The sequence below is a fragment of the Tiliqua scincoides genome, chromosome 5, assembly GCF_035046505.1.
Source record: "Tiliqua scincoides isolate rTilSci1 chromosome 5, rTilSci1.hap2, whole genome shotgun sequence".
Lineage (NCBI taxonomy): Eukaryota > Metazoa > Chordata > Lepidosauria > Squamata > Scincidae > Tiliqua > Tiliqua scincoides.
Window position 1 is genome coordinate 57921135 of NC_089825.1, and position 16457 is coordinate 57937591.

The following is a 16457-nucleotide window of genomic DNA, read 5'->3' on the forward strand; positions in this document are numbered from 1 at the left end:
AAATCATTACTTCTAGATGAAACCACTATCTCCTAGTTTCATATCTTCCATTCTTGGAGAAACTTCTTGGGCGGTCAGTTACACCATAACAGCTGGCTTTCCGAACGAGGCAAGCTTTCCTTGATCATTTTAGTTATTGATTGAAATTATTTCAATAAGAGCTATGCACATACTTAATTCTCTCCACTGAAGCTCATACACCTCTTTCCTGTTCTCCACTTTCCCTTTTTTTACTGAGTCAATGGCTGAATGAAGGGGAGTGGTAGTTTGCTGCCACCATCCCAAACTAAGGAGATGAGGCAGAGAGAGGACATCTTTGAAGAATCACCCCTCGCAGGAGAGAACAGAATCCCCAGGATACTTATTAGCGGTTGTGAGTAATAACATGTGACAACGTACTGAGTTATTAACAAATAGGCTAAGCAGGAAAGAAGTAAAAATATAACCAGTTTATTAAAAGCCCAATGGGAAAAATAATTAAATCAAATGCGGAAAAGGAAGTAGAGAAAAGTACAAGCAGGTTGGTGGAAAATGCCTGAGCTTGGTTGGATTGACCCAAACAGCTTGACCAAATTGGACGCGGTAGCTAGTAATGTCTAGCAGAGGGAGCTGGTGCTACTCAAGAGCAAAGGATACCAAAAAAACCCATAGGTAGAAGGAATGTGCTAACTACCAGAACGCTGCACTAAGCGGAAAATGTTCACTCTAAGCCACTTTGCAAGGTGGCTTAGAGTGAAAAGAGCAAACGAAACAAAATTCCCTAAGAATGTCTACCCAAAATAAATTCCTACTGGTGTCCCAGAGATTCTGGGCTACAACAGCTACTTATATTATCCCAAGAATTCCAATCCCGGCACGAACAGAGAGTAAATGGGTGCACCTGCCACAAACCAGCATTAAATTTCACAGCAGAAACACACAAGCATCCCTGTGCGTGAACTTAAGTAACCTAGGTTTGATGATGTCATCAGGTTACCTGATTGAGTGGGTGGAACTTACCCAGCCACTCCATCCCATCCCTTTCCCTAGACAGATAAGTTTGGCTACTCAGTTGGTAGGCACATGCCAGTCTTAGGCAGGAGGCTTTCTATAGACACAGAGAAGGACCAAATCCACATTCAGCACATGGCTGTCTGGGAATGTCCTTTTGACAAACCAAAGGACAAAAGCTACCCCAAAAGGATGTCCCAGAAGCTTTTAGGCTCCTGAACCAGCAGAGGAGCTTCTCAGGGGTTGGAAGCATCTAAAAAGAAGAAAAAATAGGGAAAACACAGTGCATTCATCACAGTGCCAAAGGCAGGAAATGCTTTTCTTTTTTAAGTGCTAATAACCAGGGCAGATGAACATCACATACAAAATATAATCATAACAAACAGCCTTAAAATACATTGTGTTTTACTTTCTTGCAACTTCATCGTGATGCTATTCAAGGGTAAGCTTTGAATATTGCTGCAACTTATGCCCCTCAAATTGAAAATGGGGTCCTAAATTATCAGAAGCTCCATTAGACACATGGATCTTAATACAAACAGATTAATACAGATTCCCAAGTCACTACCTGTGTCCTTTGTGACTCAGTAGTGCTTTACAGTGCTCATAAAACATGGGAAAATGAAATTCATAAGAGTCACCAGTTTGGATTTTCCCCACTGTTAGCCAAATCATGGCCTTTTGATATCCTTCTAGAAATAGTAGCTAAGGAGACGGTCACAAAAAGTAAGAATAGCCAAGCCCCCTTTGGCCCTCCTGTAATTTCAAGAACTGGTGCTTTGTAACTGTAACAAAAGAACAAGTTTCCTACATACTAGGCCTGAACAAAATAACTTTTAATCAAGGGGGATAAAACAGAAAGCATTAACCCATGTGATTTTTTTTTTTTTTTTACAATCTAGGCAAAAAATACACATAATATTTCATATCACTTCACAGTTTATATGTTCACATGTTGTATCATTCTAGACAGCAGCTTTCAAAAGCTGTTAAAAATAGCACATTTGGCTGCTTCTCCCAAAAGATGAGACCCAAGGGTACTGATCCATCTGAAATTCTTATCTTTCATGACACACACTCTCGTCAAGGGCTGTTTTTCAGCTTTTTCATCCCTACTCTGCATTCTAGTGCGCAGAGATTCCTTTGCTTTTCATTTCCATTGCATAAGACCCAGGTGGGAGAGATACTTCAAAAAGAACATTTGAGAGAAGGAAAGCAGCTCTGTAAAAAATGGCATAAATTTCTTCTCCCATCCATTTGTTCCCTGTGTGAAATCAAGTCTGATTCACTTTAGTTCTATTGAAAAAACATTACAGGTACTAAAAAAAAAAAACATACACCTGACCAAGCTGCATTAATAAAGCTGCAAAGTATTCACTGAATTCCAATTAATGTTTCCCTTACTGGCAAGGGAATGACAGATCAGTTTAAATCTGTTTAAAATGTACACTTGGATTAGTAGCTGCTGAGTTACATTACTAAAAATAAATGCAAGTGCTCTACAGATGGATCGAGCTTCAGTTGGTCTCCTGCTCCTAGCCAAGACAGACACCTTACAAAGCATGATTAGGTTTATAAACAGCTCTGAAACTGTTCATGTTCACAATACTACATGGTTGGCAACCTTCAGTCTCGAAAGACTATGGTATAAGCCTACAGCACCTGGTATTCCCAGGCGGTCTCCCATCCAAGTACTAACCAGGCCTGACCCTGCTTAGCTTCCAAGATCAGACAAGATCCAGCATGTAATAGTTCACAATACTAAGAATGCCAAATGAGCATAAACTCAATTCACCCAACAATCCAGGCAGTAGATGTATGTGCTGGCAGAGAGAAGAGACTATGAGGAGACCTAGCTAGTTTATTGTTTTGCTGGGGAGGGAAGGATATGATTCTAGCTGATTTTGTATGCTGCCTTGGAGGACTTTATGAGAGCTGGTTTTCAATCACTGGTTCATACATGAATTGATGACCAAAAACTAGCTGTTAGTGGGGCTTTCACAGCCAACTAGCTACCTTCTTTCCTGCCTTGCTGGCCCTGCAAAGCATTCTGGAGCATGACCTGCCTTTTTCTGCCATTATGCCATTCTTTTTCAAGTACCCCTAAAGGTCCTGTTGAGTGTCCCTGGGAGTACATAAATCCCAGGTTGGGAACCACTGTTCTACTGTTATGTTGTTTACAGTGCACTTACTCTGATAGTGTTTACAAAAAGGTGGTGAAGACCAGAATTTAAAAAGAATAAAAATGTATCTTATGATCTTTTACTATGTTTTAATAAATTAGAGACTGTACAGTTCTTAGGTAACAATTAGTGGTAGGTTATTTTATCTGGCCTCGGGTAAAATCAGTCAAAACTATAGTCAGACACCCCCCCTAAGTTTAACCCCTGACTTATTCGAGGGTCATAGAAAATTCCATGATTTTTGCTCAAAACCTGCCCTCGATTTATCTGTGAGATCAACTTATATGCGAGTGTCTGCTGTACTTTTGTTTCTTTGCCTTCATATGTGCATGGGACAATGCTTTTAAGAAGCACTAAGAGTAACAGTGTAACAAATCCAAGATATATTTATATGCTTTCATTGTTAACTGAGGTGCACAACCACCTTTCTGTATCTGAGCAGTACACAGCAACTGGTCACATTAAGATTAGAAAACCTCTGTGAACCTTAGTCAGCTAAATAGAACACTGTGCTGCTAGAGATGCCATCACTTTGATGAAATGTAAATCCAAAACTGTGATTACTTGTGGTCATTAAGAGGCTCATGGCATGTTTTGGCAGATTAGTGCTTCCCTGGATAGATTCCAGTCAGGGAAATTACATTCTGCCTACCTAATATTCTCTTGTCATCGCAGCTGGAGAAAGCAGCCTTCATTTCCTCTCCTAAGCTACTTTATATCATTACCATCTGCTCTGCAAAGACCCCAAAGAAGTTGCAGTTTGTTTCACTGGGAACATACAGTAATGAAATATACAAGTTTCTAAGTGTGACCGTTACCATTATACACTCTTATGGGTTTGGTACTGTACCTTATTCAAGATGGAACATTTTCCAGTATCCTACTGCCTACTAGCAATAAGAAAAAGATGCAGGACTTGGGGGTGGAGGGACTTTTTTATATGGTACACTATACAGGAAAGTCCTTTACATTTCAACATACTTGATCTATATATTCATACAACAAAAACAAATAAAATGTCACAAGGAATATAGTGATAACTAAATTATTAAATCCACGTCACTACAAATATAGTGTAGTGCCAGTCACCCTGCACTGGAGCAAGCCCCAGCAAAGGTAAGTTTGCACTACCGGTGGGTTGCTGGCACGGGGGTTTGGGGAGGGCGGGGTGAAGGTGTTATGCAGGCAGACCAGTGGGTGGGCTAGGCAGGACTGGCCTCCAGCACTTAGGTCAAATCCTAAGTTCCCTCCCAAGCAGCCCAGCCTAACACTGGGTTGCTTGGATCTGCGCTAGCAATTAGCACAGATCCAAGCCCCATTACAGTGGCTGGGGCAGTGCATGGAGTAAGGAAGAAAATAGTCTCTTGCCCCAAGTTGTGCCACAGCTGTTCTAGAGCAGACTAGGATTGGGCTGTAAGAATCTCATTACAAACCCTGTTATTTAATTTTATGAGTTATAGTTATGAATTTTGAGACTGAAGTACATTTCAGTCACATACTTCTCTCTTTTATGTTCAAGTGATAATTTCTAAAAAGTGAAGGAAAATCACAGATTAGTGAATTCATCATTTTCCCCTCCTTAAAAAATTAGATCCACGCATCTGCATTGATATTATACATGATGCACAGGGCCATCATTTACCAGGCTCCATAAGAATATCTTGCAAAGGGCTCTTCTTCCCTGTTGTCATTGGCTCCTCTACCCAAGCAAGATTTCCAAGCTACTTTCCTGAAACTATGGTCAGTGTAGTGCAGATAAAATGCTGCATCATAGTTAAAGCTGGCATGGGAAGAACGAGTAATTTGTATAAGAAAGCCTTTTAAAGAAATCATTTTCTTTACATCTGCACTATTCCCCTGAGTTCTTGGATAAAACATTCAGTGAATGTCAATTTGAAAAGTTGTATAAGTACACCAGCAATATCAGAGCATTTAGGACATTCTGGGGAGAAAATACTAGAGAATGTAATAAAAAGAAACAAAATATGCAAATACATGCCTTTCTATCCTTACACTTTACCACATCATCACAGTACCTAGAGGACTGCAGAACACAAAGCATATGCTGAAAATTGCATATTGTTGGCATCCTTCAGTCTTGGAAGACTATGGTGTCACGCTCTGAATGGTGGTTCTGGAACAGAGTGTCCTCTCCAGCGCGCGAAGCCTGGGTAAAGTAGGTATGGAGGATAGGCTGATACCCATGAGGCAAATCCCCCCTCTCCACGTCGCTGAAATGGTCCAATGGAAAGGCAAAAGCCAATACGGTTGGTTCCAGCGGCGTCGCAGGAGTTGCCAGAACGTGACTGTGTTCAGCCATGAACTGCCTCAGGGACTCCGGCTCCGGATTTTGCCTCAAGGTTGACTCCTGAAGCCTTTTCCATAACTGGATGTAGCCACAAGGCAGTGGAGGTTTGGGATCAGAGTTTTCCTTCTCTCAGATGAGCTGCCTTCCCAAGCTGACCCGGTGGCTGTTTAGTCGCCTCTTACGACAAGTACAGCCAAACTGAGGGCCTATTCTTATCCCCAGCCCCCAGGGGATATTCATATGCATATTCACCAGCAGCACTGAAAATTGCATATAAACATCTAAAAAGAGTTGTTCACAATAATATATGTATATAAACTTGGAAGATCATTTTGCACCATTCATTCATACAAGAAGCATCTGCAATGTTATCTTTAGTACTTCACAATCTGGCTCTGAATGCATAAAGAAATGCTGAATGGACTGAAATGCTTTAAAAAAATTAAAAAGTAAATGGAAAAATGATATTTTAATTTGTCTCAATTTGCAATTAAAAATACAGAACACAATACAATTATTTGTGCAATCTTGTTTGAGGATCAGAAGGGTGCAATAGGCTCTGGTGCCCCCTTCCCTCCTTCTTACACACATTACTAGAAAACTTACCGGTTTCCTTTTTAAGTCTTCAAAATTGGCAAGTGTGGCTACTGTGACTCCTACTTGCCAAATAGATATGACTCTTCAGTAGGGTGGCCAACCATCCAAGATTGGTCTGAGCCCCCATAAATCAGCATCAATCACCCATAAGAACAGCCCCACTGGATCAGGCCATAGGCCCATCTAGTCCAGCTTCCAGTATCTCACAGCGGCCCACCAAATGCCCCAGGGAGCACACCAGATAACAAGAGACCTCATCCTGGTGCCCTCCCTTGCATCTGGCATTCTGACATAACCCATTTCTAAAATTAGGAGGTTGCGCATACACATCATGGCTTGTACCCCGTAATGGATTTTTCCTCCAGAAACTTGTCCAATCCCCTTTTAAAGGCATCTAGACTAGACGCCAGCACCACATCCTGTGGCAAGGAGTTCCACAGACTGACCACACGCTGAGTAAAGAAATATTTCCTTTTGTCTGTCCTAACCCGCCCAACACTCAATTTTAGTGGATGTCCCCTGGTTCTGGTATTATGTGAGAGTGTAAAGAACATCTCCCTATCCACTCTGTCCATCCCCTGCATAATTTTGTATGTCTCAATCATGTCCCCCCTCAAGCGTCTCTTTTCTATGCTGAAGAGGCCCAAACGCCGTAGCCTTTCCTCATAAGGAAGGTGCCCCAGCCCCGTAATCATCTTAGTTGCTCTCTTTTGCACCTTTTCCATTTCCACTATGTCTTTTTTGAGATGCGGCGATCAGAACTGGACACAATACTCCAGGTGTGGCCTTACCATAGATTTGTACAACGGCATTATAATACTAGCCGTTTTGTTCTCAATACCTTTCCTAATGATCCCAAGCATAGAATTGGCCTTCTTCACTGCCGCCGCACATTGGGTCGACACTTTCATCGACCTGTCCACCACCACCCCAAGATCTCTCTCCTGATCTGTCACAGACAGCTCAGAACCCATCAGCCTATATCTAAAGTTTTGATTTTTTGCCCCAATGTGCATGACTTTACACTTACTGACATTGAAGCGCATCTGCCATTTTGCTGCCCATTCTGCCAGTCTGGAGAGATCCTTCTGGAGCTCCTCACAATCACTTCTGGTCTTCACCACTCGGAAAAGTTTGGTGTCATCTGCAAACTTTGCCACCTCACTGCTCAACCCTGTCTCCAGGTCATTTATGAAGAGGTTGAAAATTACCGGTCCCAGGACAGATCCTTGGGGCACACCGCTTTTCACCTCTCTCCATTGTGAAAATCGCCCATTGACACCCACTCTCTATCAAAGACTATCAAAAGCAATCTTGCAGACAAAGGTATCGCCTTCTTTTGACCTACCTGTGAAGAGACACTGTCAGGTCAAAAGAGGCTGTTTAAGGTGATACCTTTGTCTGCATTCCCTGCTTATCTGGTTTATTTTACAAGTGAGAAGATGGCACCAGAACAGAAGATAAGGGAATAGTGTGAGCTCCTGATAGCTGCGCTTCACCTCTCCTTGCCCACTTCAGCTGCATTTCTACATTTAAAGTTATATTAACACACACATGCAACAGAGCTAAGGGTCCCTGGACATGCTGGGAAGTGAGAAGTGTGCATTCAGAGAGGGCCTGGGATGTCTGTCTATCTGTCTGTTACTCACACCTGGCTATGTTTTAACATTTCCCAACAAGCTTCCTTGAAAACTCACTTTTCCCCGAACAAACTCTCTAGACAAACTACCTTGTTTGTTTCCCAAACAAACTTCAGAAAGTCCTCAGAACAAGGAGTATCTGCTCCACCTTGCCAGTGGCAACAATTGCAATCCTGGCCCCTGTGCCGCCTGAAGGCAGGACCACTAAATGCCCCCCATCGGAGAAAACCAGAAGTGACATTTTTAGGCGTTCTAAGCCTACAGAAGGCCAACAGTCTGAGGCTAAGAGGCAAAGAAGGAAGGCCCATAGCCAGGGAGACAGACCAGGGACAGACTGCACTTGCACAGTGGAAGAGACTTTTCTTTCAGTGGGAGACCCTTTTCTTTTCCTCACGAATCCTCTCATTCCCCTTTTCTCTTCCTTTTTCCCTTTTCTCTTCCCTTTTTGGAGGGAATCCCGGCTAATCTCCCGGAATTTCCCCCCTCTATGCCCCTTTTCCTTCTAAAGAGTTCCTCTCTCCTCCCCTATCCTTCTTAATGGTTTTTTTCCATTGCTGCATGAATGTTAACTGTAGATTTCACCTGCATAGAAAGTGTGAGTGAGCTAATTCAGTTAAACCCACTTGAACCCATTTTTCCCCCACATGGGTTAACTCTCCCATTGGAATCAGTGAAGTGTTTAATGACGGCTGTCTCATACCAAAAGAGTTTAATTTAAAAATAGACCTAATCAAATCCATTACAAAAAAGGACATTGCTTTGAGATGCATGTTTTTTCCAAGTGCAAGCTTTGAACCACTGATGCTGCAGCAAGTCGACAGCCCATCCAAAACTGATGCTATCAGTTCACAGAGGGACACAAAGATTTCTTCACAGCCAAAGGGAAATTGTAAAGAGGTTGTAAAATGAAATAATCCATCCCTCTCTGCCAGGTTCAACTCTAATAAGGAAATCACTGACATGTGCTAAAAGGGGATTTGTTTATTTTAACAATTTGTGTGGCACACTGTTATTTGTTCAATGCTGTCTGCCAAACAAATTTGGCAGGCTGTATGAGGCTGCTTGGAAGAGGCAGAGAACAGTAGTTTTGACATTATATGCTGAATGTGATGGTTGGACACAACCAAGAGGGCACCTCGAGCAGCAAATTGCTTTTCAAATGATGATGGGCCTCAGAAATGAACTCTGCAAAACTCCATGTGTTGCTAGTAAATCACATTGAAGAACTACTTTTACCACCAGAAGGCAGCTAGAGAACTGCAAGACCACATCTGCAGAAACAGTCCTACAGACAGAATTTATACCCTTATACCTTTATACCCTTCAGAAGAGACGAGAAAGGTTTTCATTTCTGAAATGAAGCTCAAAAAGGCATCCTTCAAGATATGTGCCCCCCACCATTTAACTGTTCATGATTTCAGCCAAATTGATATAAATAAAATCCTATTACTAAACCCAGGACAACGTGAATTCTATAATTTCACAGAAACACAGGAAAAAACCAGAGAATGGTTTGAGCACAGAATTTGGGTTCCTGAGAGTATCCACTTCCATTCAAAAAATTAAGCAAGCCCACATGACAGTGAAAATACACCCTAAAAAGCACATAAGCAATGCCTCCTGAAATCTCAGAAGTCAGGGAAATAGCTGAGTAAGATTTTCAGTGATTGGAGATGGGACTGAATAACTTCTTTCCCAATGACAAACAAAATCAGAATAATCAAGATCACAGGTTATACAGTATTTGTCAAAAATTAAGAAGTTGAGCATCTCTCCCCCCCTCTCTCTCTCTCTCACACACACACACCCTGGGCCTGGGAAGTACTACAGAGCACCAGTGGAGTTGCTAGGGGGTACGAACCACACCGGGTGATGCGCACGGGGGGGGGGTGACGCGCACTTGGGGGGTGATGTGCTAAAATTGCGGTGGTTAGGAGTAACCCCATCATGTTATATACAGCTGGATGCAGAATTTCAAGTGGAATGCAATGCAAAAAACCAGAGTGAAATATCTCCTTTCTATAAAATGTTATGGCCAAAACCCCAGAGAACAAAAAAATACATGGAGCCCTATGGAAAGTGAAACTGAGCCGTATCGCGTGTTTACTTGTGAGTAGGCAAACTTGCCTTAGTCCGTCGGAAAGGACAGGCTGAGAGGAATCCAGTGATAGCAGAATGGTCCTGATCCAATGAATGCAGCCCCCAAAAAACACCTGAGAAGGAAGTCCCTCCCTCCAAGCAGACAAACGTATTGAGCCCTATGGAAAGCCTCACAATCATGTTTACTCGCGAGTAAGTAAACGTGCCTTGGTTGGTAGTCAGGCCAAGCAAAGGGGAATGCTAAGCTGCTAGAATGGTCCTAATCTGATGGAACTGGAGCTCAACAAATGCTCCAGAAGGCAGCCTCCCCCCCACTAAAAAGGATCAAAACAGAGGCTTCAGCTGATAAGGTGAACCTTTTTAAGACTTGCAAAGCTAGGTGGATCCTGACAGTGATCCGGTTTAAACAGAAGTTCTTAAATTGAACTGGGCACTGGGTACGACTGCAAACCTTACTGATGGGGGGGCATGTTATTGCAGGCAGGTTACAGAGGAAATTCACTTGGTGGAAGAGGGCTGCCTTCTGCTTATTTAATTATTTGTTTTACTTTAATTATTTATTCTTATTTATTTTAATTTGCCTGATGATTTCACTTCCACCATGACATCACTTCTGGTGGGTCTTGGACAGATTCTCATTCTAGAAAGTGGATCCCAGTGCTAAAAAGTTTGAGAACTGCTGCAATAAGTTGTTAGTAAGTTGACACCCGGGGGTGTGTATGTGACACCACTAATGACCAAAATCACTGTTTGGAGGAATAATACCAGCATGTTATATATCAATCAATGTGTAATTTCATGTAGAATGTGTTCTATCTTTGTTCTATCTAAAGGTACAGCCAAAAAACCAGTGGGGACGGAGTGATGGTACATCATCACGCCCACCACCTGGGGTGTTGCCCCACCCACTACATGGGGGGGTGACACACTGGCATCCTGTACCGGGTGACGCGAACCCTAGTGATGCAACTGGTTGGTGGTCAGGCCAGGAAAAAGGGAATGTGAAGCCACCAGAATGGTCCTGATCCCCCTGAGCCCCTGAGCCCCCAAAAAACACCTGAGAAGGAAGTTCCTCCCTCCAAGCAGACAAACGTATTGAGCCCTATGGAAAGCCTCACAATCATGTTTACTCGCGAGTAAGTAAACGTGCCTTGGTTGGTAGTCAGGCCAGGAAAAAGGGAATGCTAAGCTGCTAGAATGGTCCTAATCTGATGGAACTGGAGCTCAACAAATGCTCCAGAAGGCAGCCTGCCCCCAACTAAAAAGGATCAAAACAGAGGCTTCAGCTGATGAGTGAACTTTTTTGAGACTTGCAAAGCCAGGTGGATCCTGACAGTGATCTGGTTTAAACAAAAGTTCTTAAATTGAACTGGGCACTGGGTAGGGCTGAAACTGATATTCGAGGGGGGTGTTATTGCAGGCAGGCTACAGAGGAAATTCACTTGGTGGAACAGGTGTGTGGAACAGGGCTGGCTTCTGCTTATTTAATTATTTGTTTTACTTTAATTATTTATACTTATTTATTTTAATTTGCCTGATGATGTCACATCTGCCATGACATTACTTCTGGTGGGTCTTGGACAGATTGTCATTCTAAAAAGTGGGTCCCAATGCTAAAAGTTTGAGAACTGCTGCAATAAGGTGTTAGTAAATTGACACCCTGGGGTGTGTGTGTGTGTGTCACACCACTAGTGACCAAAATCACTAAATCATTTGGAGGAATAATATCTTGTTATGTATCAATCAATGCGTAATTTCATGCAGAATGTGTTCTATCTTTGTTCTACCAAAAAACCTCATCACCATGCCCACCACCTGGGATGTTGCCCCACCTGCACTGACATCCCGCACCGGGTGACGCGAACCCTAGTGACGCCACTGCAGAGCACCCAGTTCAGGCTTTTGGTACAAGATGTGGCACCTTTGTGGCGGCTCTGATAATAAAGACTAGTTTGTACATGTATACAAGTCAGATGCAAGAGTAACTGATACAATTATAATGCTTTAAAGGGGGGGGAAAGGAAGAGTTGGGGGAGGGGACTAAGGAGCATTCCTTTTTATTACCCTCCCATGCTGTTTTGGCTTCCTTCCCAGCATGCAGAAAAGCACTACTACCTGTCATTTCACTGCATACAAAGCTATTTTTCACCCCAGACAACTACTGGTGTGATGCTCAGTAGCATTCCACAGAGTGGTAGCAATTTGCAGCGAGCAACAGGGCTGAACACCAGGGGGTTACTGTGCTTGATATACTGTGATGCATCCAGCGGCACACATACCATTGCTGGCAATCTGCTGGGAAGTTGCTGACCTCTAGTGGCACCTATGAAGAACACAGGGCCCAATCCTATCCAATTTTGGTGCAGCCAAATTCTGCAACCAATTCTGGTGCAGCCGTGCCAATAGGGCATACATTGCATCTGTAGTGGGGAGGCAGTCATAGAGGTCTCTTCAAGGTATAGGAACATTTGTTCCCTTACTTTAGGGCTCCATTGCGGCAGCACTGGTGCAGGAAAGTTGGATATGATTGGGCCCACAATCAGCATAGATGCTACTGAGCTATGCACCAATGGTCTGACTTCATTCATGTCTCCTTAAACAGTAGCTTCATAAATTCAAGAGAACTTTGGCTAGCAAGATGCTATAGTGGTGTTCACAAACAGGGTTCAATGGCTCTACAGTACTCAAATTTCCCAATTATCAAAAACTGTTAGGGAAAAAAACAGAAGACCCATTATACATTTATATATTGAGTAGGTTTTGTTTGCAAATAACATTTTGTATAAAATGTATGGGGTTTTTTTTTTGAATACGTTAACTATTTGGAACATGATGCAATTCTTACTCAAGAAGCAAGTTGAGATACACATCAAAAATGAAACACAGTGCACAGGTGACTGCTACGTGATTCTGAGAATACAGTTGACTAAATGATATCACAAAATGAAAGAAAAAGTCATTCTCAAAAATTGTGAGATGACCTGCTATAAAAATGACTTTATTTTCATGTCAACATTGTGATAGCTGCTGAACAGAGAAGTTATGGTTCTTAGATTCAATGTTAAATTGAGAAGAGAGAGATGGTGGAGGAAGATAACATACACATAGTGGAGATTGATGGAGTAAGCCATTTCGAAAAATATACAACAAGGAATACATAGATCATGGCATACAATATCCAACATCACTCATTCATTCCAATGCTGCTATGTTCATAGAGATGATCAGAGAAGGAGCCTTATAAAAGAGCACCCTCATGTGGCCAGCAAAGTAAGATGAAGCAGGAAAGAATTATTTGTATAATAATCCAGGTTTTGAATATTTACCCATATTTAGTATATTAGTGTTCCCTAAAACTCATTTGACAATGAAGCACTGAGCTACCTTAGGATAAAGCAATTTTCTTTTCCTTTCGATTGTTACAGATGCATAGTATGGGAGGATTTTCTTCAGGTCACTAGGAATATCATAGGAAATCATCTGGAAGAGCTAATGCAATTAAAACTCTACATTCTCATAAGTGTTAAAACAGACATTACAAGCCGCTGCTGCTCTTTTCCTTTTATTTTATTTTTTTAACTTTCAATTATAATGTGCAGTTCCAGCAAGGTGCTCAGTGCCATCTACATTATTCTCCGCACTCCCATTTTGTCATCATTAACAACCCTGTGATATAAGTTACTCTAAGAGACAGTTCAAAGTTACCTAGTGAGTTTCATGGCTGAGCATGAATTTGAATCACAGTCTTCTTTAACCACTAAACCAGGCTGGCTTTCAGATATTGAATTTGTTAGGTTAAAGTGCAATAGGCTTCCCCATAGTCCAAAGGCAAAGAGTTAAAACAAACACACAACTGTACATTCATCATGCATCTTGTGAAGACCAAGGCCAAAGGGTTTAACTCTTCTGAACTGAAACTGGCATTGAGAAACTCACACACTTCACATACCAATATGCTAAACCGTAATTTCTTCCTTGAAATTAGAAACTAACTTTAGAATGTTTTTATAACCCCAAAGAGTTTTTTTATATATATACAGAGGGGTAGGAAAATCACCCCAGTCATGATTAGAATTTTTAAACATTGACCTTGAAAAAGCCTGTTTATGGAAAATAGGTATAGAATAAAAGTTCATCTGTTTCTTGTACAAATGAGGCAGATTCTCTCCCCCCCCCCCCCACACACACACAAATTGCACAGCAGAACAACAACAATTTTATGCTAGTAAGTACTACTGTCAGTCAGGGAACAAGACTGAGTAGGTTTTATGGGGAGACTGTTTATACTGAAACAAACACAAAAAACTTGCTTTTTAAGCAGTATTTTCAGGAAAATGCTCTTGGCTGTGAAACTGAAGATTCAGACCCACAAAGTAGAGACCAGCCTGAAGAAGGGTTCTTTTGTTTGCTTTTGCACTTTGGGCAACTGCTTTGTCAGAGGCACACTGTGCTCTTCCTTTAGCTGAAAAGTAGATTGTATCAACTTGCAAAGCTATCTGTTAGTTTGCTTTACCCACTCTGAGCTGGCATTTGCCCCTGAAGCAGAAATAGCTTGAGAGGGCGACACTTTCATCCTTCCCATGTCCACAATCACCATCAGGATCAGGTCTCCTACAGTTGTCTTAGAAAGAAAAAGAAAGGATGGGCGGGCGGGCGGGCGGGCGGGCAGAAGGACACTACCAGGTATAAGCAAGCCTCTTTGAAAAATATTCCCACAAAGATCTAGCTTAGTTCCATTCATGCAAAAAATATGTGAACCTTACTTTATTCTGTTTTGTTCAACACTGTGGCAGTCCTGGCCACTGTGGCACTCAAGGGCATGCCTGGAGGTGATCCCACTTCAAAGGCATCCAGAGGCCTTTGGCTGAAAATGTCACTTTTCAGCCAAAATGTCACTTTTGCCAAATGTCACTTTCAGCCCAAATGCCATATGTGCAGCCTCTTTGGCCCTCAGAAAGCCTCTAAGGGGAGGCAGCTGGTGCGGGTGGCACTCAGGGAGGCACGGATGGGATTGCAGCACCATCCCTCCAGCTGTGCCGCCCGGGGTCACCTGTGGATCCCCCCAGGTACACCACTGGTTCAACACAAATTTCTAACAATAACTTGCCACATAAGGGTAACTGCTACTATCAGGAAGGTGGCACAAAAACTATAGAGAAGGTCACAAATACGGAATTTAGCACCAGTCCAGTTTTACCTTTTTTCAAAATTTCTGTTCTCATAAATGTAGGTTTTATTCCCCACCATTAATGGTCATAATCTTTTACAGAAATGCTGCCTCTTAATTTTATCAGAAAAAAACAATTAGCAAGCAGCCGCCTTAATTTTGCCTACGTATATAAGCCTCTAATTTATTTCTACTCTTCTTGGCCAGAAATTCTCACCATTTTGTTTAATGAGCAGCTGCTACGCCACAACAGATGTCCAAAATAGAGAACCAGAGGGGCTGTAGAAACCTTGTTTAAATTAATGATTTGAGACAGTTATGGGACCTGGAATACAGCTTCTGATTAAATACTCCTGCAGGAACAGTGACTGCCCTACACGTCTTGTGGAATTTTTCCTCTTTAGAGCCTCTCCTCAATCTACTGCTTAATTAACTGCAACTAATCTGCTCCATACAAATAGTCTGGCTTCATGGATCATGCTAATGGCACCCTTTCCTTGAGTTTTTCCATTCTTGGAGTTGCAGTTTATCAGCAATAGTTAAATGGTGACTATAAAAGGAATAAACTGAAATGGTTATATTTCAGGGCCATTAAGAACCAATAAACAAAATTAATGATCTTTTAAAGCAAAGCGAAACAATTCCAGTCATTATGACTCCATTCAATTTTTATTAATTCTGATATTCTGGTATCAAAAGTGGTATACTTTTATATTTAGTACATTCTCTACCCATATGAGAATCAGTTCCTACATATAGTTGAAGGGAAACATATGAAATAAGAATGACCTTTGAAATTTATGGTACCACATGTAGAATATCAAGAGGTAAGAGTTTAACCAGGGTGCGTTGGGGGGGGTTGACGCTGCTGTGCTGTTTTGTTTTTTATGTCCTTTATTGTTAAAATGTTTTTTTTAAAACCTATGTGATGATAGTTTTACTTTTAAAAGTGTTATAGCTCAAAGGTCTAATTATGGAATAGGGATAATAAATTATAATTCTACATTAACGCAACAATGTATTCATATACTCTTTTAAAAACATTTTTTAAATACGTTCTAACAGTTCTTGGATTTCCATATTTTCTCTTTGTCAGCAAATGACTGGCATTTCTCCTATGTGAGAAAAAACTGCTTATTTCTGGTCATCATCTGGTCAATGACATAACTTCCTGCTTAATCTTGTCACTTCCAGCCCTCAGCAGGTTCCATGAATGCTATTTAGCTTGCTGTATGAAATGTGTTTGACACCCCTGGTATAGATTATTTAGCCTAATCTTTCTCCTATCAAAGTACTCAGGTCCATAGTCAGTATAGAACAGCAGTTCTCAAATTGTGGGTCAGGACCCATCAGTGGGTTGTGACCCAATTTTTAGTGGGGCACTAACCTATAAGCTGATCGCTGACAAGGAAAGTATACTGAGCCCTATGGAAACAGAAACTGAGCAGCACATACATGAAGGAGAACGCAAG

At 41.7% G+C, this 16457-nt stretch overlaps 1 protein-coding gene across 2 annotated transcripts in view; it reads right to left on the minus strand.

Moving 5' to 3' along the window:
• Positions 1-16457, minus strand: part of ELMO1 (engulfment and cell motility 1) — a 351127-nt gene that overhangs the window by 188773 nt on the left and 145897 nt on the right. The window lies entirely within an intron of this gene.